At 39.6% G+C, this 8,991-nt stretch overlaps 1 pseudogene; it reads left to right on the plus strand.

The window, feature by feature from the left end:
* The first annotated feature begins 1,331 nt into the window (after positions 1-1,331).
* LOC141939987 (ryanodine receptor 1 pseudogene) lies at positions 1,332-1,923 on the plus strand (annotated as a pseudogene).
* Positions 1,924-8,991: the final 7,068 nt, after the last annotated feature.

Raw genomic sequence — 8,991 nt, forward strand, 5'->3', positions numbered from 1 at the left:
AGCTTTGTGCAGAAATCCCCTTGCACCCCGCCGCTGCAGTAAACATATCTGCTTTATAACTCTCTGAGTTGTAGAGTCTGTTTTCCACAAGTCAGTTGGCACCCCAGATGGGACCCTCTCTGTCCGGCTGCAGGCGTGCCCCGAGGTTTCTTTCTCAGAGAATCTCCCTCGCTCTCCCAATCTTGGCAGGGGCAGACAAGGACCATCTATCGGCGGATCAGGTATCTTGGAGAAAGGGGAGACCTGTAAGTCGTGAGGAGACGTCCTACACGAGGCAAAGAGCCTTGGTGCTCGCCCCTGGGGTTGGGGTTCGAGTCCCCAGGTGGTGGTGGGCCCGTGGGTGGCAGGGTGGTTTTGACACTGACCACATTGGTATCCTAGGTCGACTTGGGTACTCGTAGCACGGGGGGTACGGGAGTGGTGTGGCATTGCCGTGTTACCATCAAATGTAAAATCTGGTACAATTTATAATAATTTAGTCGATATCAATCAGGTGTGGATCTGTGGTAAATGATAAATGGCAAACAGCTCATGGTATATGATTTATGCTTTTGGCTTTATGACTTCTATGATTTAGCAATTGTTGTAATTGGTGTTTTGATGTTTGCAGTATTTGTCATTTGATGTTGTGTGAGTAATAAGTGTGCCCCTTTGTGTGGTTGTGTGATTGTTCTGCGGGTGTGAGACGCAGCCCAGCTGCAGAGTGTGGAGTTCTCTGACCCGCAGTTCCGTTATCCCGCGAGGGAAGCGGCCGCAGCGGAACGAAGCGCAGGGCAGACTCTGTACCAGTGGGGGGGTAGTGCAGGACCAGTGAACATTCCTTAGTACAGAGCGCCCCAGTGCCCGCCCGCTGGGTCACTGGTGCTGCCTGTTTGTTCAGGCTCAGTGTTTTAAGTGTCATAGGTGAGATATCTCCTCTAGTGGGAGGCAGTAATTCTGTGTTAATTGTTGTCTTGAATTTAGGTGCATACTCTGTGGGGAGAGTGCACCTTTGTACCATCTGCCTGAGGGGGATATTGTCAGCTTACAAGCGGCCAGAGTGGGGGAATGATCAAAAAGTGTCCTCTAGGCTGTATTTTAAAACGCTGGAAGAAGATAGGGGCACCTCGAGGCACAAGTGTGAATAAAAAGACACTAATAAAATATTGCAATCAGTGGTGGCCCCTATATAAATTGGATGAGGGGAAAAATGGCCCCTTAATGGGTCCTTAAATTATAACCCCTGCTACAACTGATGCTGTTCTAAGGAGGGAAGGGAATTGGGATGAAGTCTCCTATGCAGATATGTTTTTCACCCCCCTGACGCTGTCCCTGTCCCCCGTCCCCAGCTGGCGATGACGGTGGGGCTGCTGGCCGTGATCGTGTACCTCTACACCGTGGTGGCCTTCAACTTCTTCCGCAAGTTCTACAACAAGAGCGAGGATGAGGATGAGCCCAACATGAAGTGCAATGACATGATGACGTGCTACCTGTTCCACATGTACATGGGGGCATTGGAGACGAGATCGAGAACCCGGCGGGGGATGACTACGAGCTCTACCACGTCATCTTCAACATCACCTTCATCATCATCATCCTTCTGACCATCATCCAGGGTCTGATCATCGATGCTTTTGGGGAGCTGCAGGATCAGCAGGTGCAGGTGGAGGACATGGAGATGGAATGTTTCATCTGTGGCATCGGGAGCAACTGTTTTGACACGACCCCCCACGGCTTCGAGACCCACACGCTGGAGGAGCACAACCTGGCTAATTACATGTTCTTCCTGATGCATTTATCAATAAGGACGAGACGGAGCACACGGGGCAGGAATCCTACGTCTGGAAGATGTACCAGGAGCGCTGCTGGGATTTCTTCCCTGCCGGAGACTGTTTCCGCAAGTCATTACCCCCTCCATCTGCTAGGGAGGAAAGGCTAACGTGACAACACAAATTTGTCTTTATTGTGGAAAGCCCTTACTGGGAAAAAAAAAAAAAAAAATGTTATTTTATGCTATATAGCATAGTAGACAGATAAAAGCCTTAGGGCTTTCTGTAGGCTGGAGTCACCAAAAATTTTACTACCTTCCAAACCAAAATAAAATCAATTTTTTTTCTGCAGGATAGATTGTGCCTTCAGATATGTTCGTTCAAATCCTATGGGACTTGCACATGCATATCTGAGTGTAGCCTTAGTGACAAATGCTTCCCCATTCCAAAAGATTGTGTTATCTGTTATCTATATCTTCCTGTTTCTTTTTCTATCACACCTGAATCTTAGAGGACACTATAAAAAGAAGTGTAGCATGTTCTATTTGTTGACAGTTTCATTTGTAAAAGAAGATTCAATAATGCTATATCTGTGCTGGTCATCAGTAAGTGTAAACGGGGTCTTGCTGACAGTGGTATACCTCAGCTGCATTTCTTTCCTCCTCTCATTGTGCCTAAAGATAAAAGTTGAAAATGCAAAAAGATAAAAATAAAAGCAGGGGAATACGAGCTACCCTTACCAAGTTCATGAAAATACAGTGATCCGCCTGAACACTAAATAAAGCAGAAAGATCCCAAAAGCCAACATATTACACAATAAGACTATTTCCTCTTACACACACACACAGATATAATAAACCCCAGGGTCCAGCTCTTCTCCTCCCATTCCATCCTTCTGACTTAATACATCGCCTCAAGAATCATTAAAAAAATTAACAAATAAAGCCACCAACATTTTATCAGTGAGTATGTTGGGGTTTTTTTCTCCACCTAACAGCTTAAAAGCTGTCTACGTCTTAGGGAATTTCAAAGGAAAGGAAAAACTATTCAGGTAGAAACCATGTGCTACAACACCAGTGGTCTTTATTGTTTTCTCCCCCATTCATTACATTACCAGCTACATACTAACAGATTCCCACTGACCCCGAACAGAGACATATACTAAGATCAAACAAGGCAAATCTACATCCAAGCCTTAAATTTTGTTGTGACATAAGACCATTCAGATGGGAGGTGTTTCTTTCGCAACATCCAGGTTCAAATTGCTTTTAAGTGTTCTTGATGGTAATTTAAAAATGAAAGTTGAAAATTCCATAATTTAAGCCATTTGAATTTTAACAGTTCTGGAAAACTCAGTAATAAAACTGTTGTTCTTTGCAGCCAAAACTATGCTTTACAGTCCCAGAGTCCAGTTTCTGGAAAATGAACAATGATTTTGTTATTTACTTTCCATAAGAACACTATTCTGTAAGTGAGCTGCTCTGCAATAACCTACATTTTGGATTTATTAGGCAATGATTTTAAAGTGGTATGCATAATGGGGGGGGGTGTATTATTTATACTGACTATTATTAATCCTAACTGACTTCCTGCAATGGGTTCAAGCTAGCTATATACAGGAATAAAGAAAGCAACCTTCCTGCTTTATGAAGTCTTTCTCTGGATATTTAATAATGATTTAACAAATCCCTGCTAGCCATGACCATCCTTAAGAACCCAACAGTGTCCCTCCTCCAAAGCTGTCTTGCCCTGAAAAAAGTTCTTCCTTTAATACCTTGAATAGAGAACTCCTAAAAAGCTGACAACATTGCTAATAATTTTTAAGAAGCTCAAACCATCTAACCAAGCACTCCTGTAAGAAAGAAAATCCCTGTGTAAAGTCAGTTGGAACAATAACAAATAAACAAGAAGAACAAAAAACCGTAACACCACACAAAGGCATTTTACCTGTAGTATTTAGCTCAGATTCAATAGAATTCAACTAATCTAAACTTTTATGTCCTGGTGACCCACTTATAATCCAAAATCAGAGAGACTGGACATATCTACAATAACACAGGAGCCTGTTTCTGAAGGGAATTTGCCAGACTCCTTTATCTGAATGCTTAATATACTTGTTTTGAGTTGTCTTTTTTTTCCCTTCTCTTGCCTTTTTTTTTTTAAAAAAAAAAGACAATCCTTTTAGTAAGTTACTTAGCTGCAGTGAAGCATCCGTGACCTGACTGCAACCACCACCACAGTCTAATCTTGTAATTAAAATAGATTACCATAGGTTTTTCTATATTCTTTTTTCTTCAATCACATATCAAATCCTGCAAATCCAAGTTTTCTGTTTTCAGACCATTTAAAACCATTACAGCTCCAAATCACCATACTGTCATTAGTGGTCTAAGCTGCCAATCACATATTGTTGTACCATCCTGTTTGAATGGCATAAGATTTCTAGTTAGCTTTCTGAAAGCACAACGTTTTGTTTGAAGTAAGTTTCTCAGAAAATTATGTGTAGTTGCAGTGTAAAAATAAATGCAAAAAATGCTGGAAATAAATAGCTGTAGAAATACTGCCAGTGTACATGGACTTTTGAAAAGAATAAAATAAATCTGGATATGGTAGTTACTGTCAGCATTATCCTTCCTATAGAAGAGGAACTGAAAAGCAGACAGTTACACAATTCCACCATTTAGTAGCAAAACCTACTAGTCCATGAAATCAGAAGCTGTAAGAAAGGAGTGTTTTTTTTATTGTATCAAAATAGCAGAGAATAGGAGCTTGGCTCTTGCAGCTCCCAGAAGGCCTCAAAGCCTTGAAGCATTAAATCATAAATCTGTTAAATAAGCAGGTCTAAGTTTGCAGTAAGTACAAACAAGAATGCAAAACCTCTTTGAACTGGTTTGGAATAGCTGATGATGCAAGTTACTGAGAAACCTATACATGTGGTAGCTGCAAACACCTTGCTCGAAACAGACCTATGCCTGCCTCTGTTTTCTATGTTCTGCTTCGCAGGAAAGCCAACCCTAGGTAGGAAGTAAATAAAGAAGAATCTCTAACATGTAGAAAAAGTCCAATCTACCTTTTAATTTTACCTATTTTTTTATTCTACATTTACTCTCGCAGTACAAGAACCAGGAAATGATAGAACCAAGCCGTAGGAAATTTAAACCTCTCCTCCCACCCAGTGCAAACAAAACAAAAACCCACTGCACTTTTTTAATCAAATGAATAATTAGCAAATCTTATTGTCACTTCTAGTCTTTGGAGATCACAATTTCGGGCAGAAATCCATAGATCCTTGAGTACTCACAGAAATAATAAGATTCTTCAGGATTACTTTGGAGTAAGGGCTAAAAACATTAGTATTCATTCTTGAGGATTAGATAAATTTTCTCTGTGAACACATTGTTTAGTACTGCCCACAGCAAGGCTTTTACCCTCTTTTCCTGGAGTGTTTAGTGATGCTCCCAAAGACGACAGCAGAAAACTAAAACAGTACAGAAGTATTTTTATACAGATGCAATCATTAGTAGATCAAACAATTCAAATGAGGAAAATGGTATTTTAACCATACAGTAAAATATATATGAGGCGCATCAGAAAGTCAGTCACAGAACTGGATGTGTAGTTTATTATGTGTTAAAAGAAAATGAAGTTACTATCTACAAATAACAGAAAGAAAGAATGAACATAGAAGGAAAATATCAATATACAGAAGTTGCTACTACCCAAAAAAAAAAAGAAAAATAGAAAAAGCCTTATTCCTAGTCATACAAAAAAGATCAAAATATTTACAATATACAGACTGGATCTCCATAACTGGACAGGGAGAGCCACATGCTGATCAAGGTCCTATGACAGCAGCCCATTGAAAGAGAAAATTCAAACATGTCAGCAGTCTAGTACAGGATTATCCTTGAGAAAGTGAGGAACAGTGTCTCAGTAGGTCCTCTTGATTAAAAGAAAATGACCCAACTGACAGAGAAGTCACCTCCTTGGAAGAACCAGAATAAGGCAAAAAAAAACCCTGATGGCTGAAGAGAGAGGTGGGGAAAAAAAAAATCTCAATGCCCTCCTGAGTTGGCCCTGAAGAGCTCAGCTCTTTCCAAAGGTGGGCTCAGGGTGAGTCAGAGTGGAAGTTTCCCCCACTTCTACTGTGCTCTGCCTCAGTCAGTCCCACTACTGCTTCATGGAGAGCAGCCCAGCTGCCCACCCATGCCTGCTGCCCGACATTCCCCCCACAGCACTGCCGCCTTGAGATGGAATAGCCTATCTGGCAACATGCTACCCTCAGCAGCTCCATGAGCAGCCTCCCCACTCCCATGTCCAGCACTCCTGCATGCCACCACCACTGCTCTCCATACACCCTCCCCACAGGAACAGAGACTGTATGAAATATGCTGTAGAAGATGACTGAGGACACATCACTACAGCGCTAAATAGACAGCAGAAGCCGCCACTGGAATAAATAACTGTGAGAAGCTTGGGGAAGAGGAAGGACAGGCAGGTGAGCTGCCAAGTGTGACCAGTAGCTGCTCGGTCCACGAAGTGCTTTACTCTCCAGTTCTGCAAGCACGGTAAGTCATGACGTCTGGCTAAAGTGAAGACAGCTGGCAGAGGCAAAATTTTCTGACTGCAGGAAGGCTTCATAGGCAAATGTTTACCAAATCATGTCCACAAGTAAGCAGTGCTTTGTTTTAAGAAGGCCACAGGGTTTTGAGAGAACTGCAAGGTAACTGAAGAACAGCAAGAGCAGCATCACTAAAGCTAGTTGCAAAAAGACATAGTGATAACTACTTTTTAATTAGCCAAGGATAAAGTCACAAGATGTCTTGAGATACTTCACTGATATATATACACTGAGGATTTGCCTGCTGTACAGCATGAAGTAGGAAGTATGCAAGTCTCAATTAGAGTTGCCAAAATGGTGCATGGCTAAATGGAGGCCTTGTGCCTGTAAAAGTTTTGTTCAGTATTTAGTTCCATGTGATTCAGCTTCTGAAGTGGGAAGAAACAATTAAGTTATTCTGAAGTAAAAAGTACTGTCAGTATTTTCACAGGCTATAAAACAATAGATTTGCTTATTTTTGGATATGGACAATACCTTATCTCAGGAATATTTGCCCAGTTACTTGGGAAGGACTACAGCAAATGTTTAGAAAACTACATGTTTTCAAATTGAAGGCTAGATGGAATTTGAGCTTTTTTGTTCTTCCTATGGATCTGTGGAAAAGAATTTTAACTAGACTTAAGAAAGAAAAAGTCCATATTAGCAGCTTCATTTTATTCATTGTATCTAAAACTTGCATACAAATACTAATTATATGGTATTGTAAATGAACCACTGGTCTTTGCAAGTTTTATTGCTTCCAAAATTTTGTAAGACTGACCTTGGAATAGTAAAACAAGTGCTACTTGAAATGCTTTTTTTTCTGTACCCAAATTGAGTCAGTGAATGGAATTAAATGAAAATAAATAATAAGATCTGTGCCAGCTGCTATCAGCGCTATTTGCTGTACTCTGCCTTCCTTAGATACAAATTCTGGCTCTGTAGTAGAGAAGATAGTCAAAATCTAAATAAAGTTTCAATAAATACTTACTTCTAATAATCAGTGCACATCAAAAATAGACTTCAACCAGAGATTACTCTCTTTTTATCCACACCATTAGTACACCATCCAAAGCATGAAAAGTATGCCTTGTCACATGTCCTTCATTTGAGAGTTTGCTAAATTTTCGTGCACTACAGCTTAAAGAAATACTGGGTTAAACACATATTTCCCTGATACAAGTCACCTAGCAGACATGTTTGCAGATACTTTAAAAGCTGCAACAAAGTTAATCATCCATACTTGTCTTTTGCTTTTATCATCTAATACAATTTTTTAATGTAGAGTACCTGCCAATAGCATTAGAACAGACAAGACTGAGCCATTTTGGACATACTATTTTAGAAAAAGAGATTGAAATCAAAGATTTGTAAGCTGTAAAGATTAATATTCTTTTTCAAAATAGTACGTTAAAAAATTATTCTGCCTCTTGTTGCACAGTATATGTTTTATTATTACTGTTTGCAACGAGGAGGACTGAAAACACTAAAGAGGCGCAGAAATCTGTTTACTCATGAAAAGCTCACTGTATTTTACTAATGCTGTTTTGGACTTGTTATGAAGTCCTGAGATCTGCATGAGACCTATGAGAATAAATCTCAACTCACCTAAAAATGCTTGGAAGTATGGGAGGACACTCCTAAGGACTGAGAATATTTATCAAGTTTTGATGACAGATCAGGACTCAGAAGATTTGTTTGTGATCTGTTAAACCTCACTTAGTTTTCAGAACATTTTACAGAAATGAGAGTTTCATGTATTGAAAGTTTTCTGTAAATACAAACATTTATAAGCAATCAATACAACTAATTACTATTTGTAAAGACACTGTATAATGCATGATCAAATACCTGTTCACAGACAAGAAAACCCGAGGGACCCAACTTTAAAATAGGAATAATATTTTATTTGCACAGTAGTATACAGAAACATGCATTGATTAAGTACTCAAACTCAGTAAGATGGGACAACTACTTTTTTCTTTATTTCATGTAATAAATTATTGCATATTTAGTGCATATTCAAGGTTTCTAGAGTTATCATTATTTAAAAGCTTATAATTTTGCTTAGGATACTTTGTATTACCTTCACACAGAAGAAAATATTTGTTCTCCAGTGGAAAGACTATGGTGCACTGGGTCCTTTGTGTGGTTTCTGTCCTTCTAGAACTACAATCTAAAGTATTAGCTCATACATCCATAACAGTAGCAAAAACGATATGTCACCACACACAAATAAAAACACCTCGAAGAATACATTTTAGAAGACTATCATCATCAGCTTGCCAGGGTGATTCATATTATCTTAATAGAACAGCTGTTAATCTAAGTGATATTTTCTATAGGAACATACAAGATTTTATTTATTTATTTTCACTCCTGATGGTGGGATTGAAGACCAGGATGAGAGATATCCTGTTCGTGACACAGCCAATAAGCCCACTCAAGGAAAACACTCTTTCTGTCCCTTAGTTAAAACTCTTACCCCCCTGAGCATAAACACTTGTAAGTGTTGGGGTTTGCCACATGAATAACAATTTTGTTAGATGTGTTAGAAAATACAATTCTATTTTAAGATAGCTTATAAAAATTATAATTATAAAAATTTCCTCCATGTCAAGATGGAGGAAAGCAATGGTTTTC

The sequence above is a fragment of the Strix uralensis genome, chromosome 2, assembly GCF_047716275.1.
Source record: "Strix uralensis isolate ZFMK-TIS-50842 chromosome 2, bStrUra1, whole genome shotgun sequence".
In the NCBI taxonomy this organism is placed as follows: Eukaryota; Metazoa; Chordata; class Aves; order Strigiformes; family Strigidae; genus Strix; species Strix uralensis.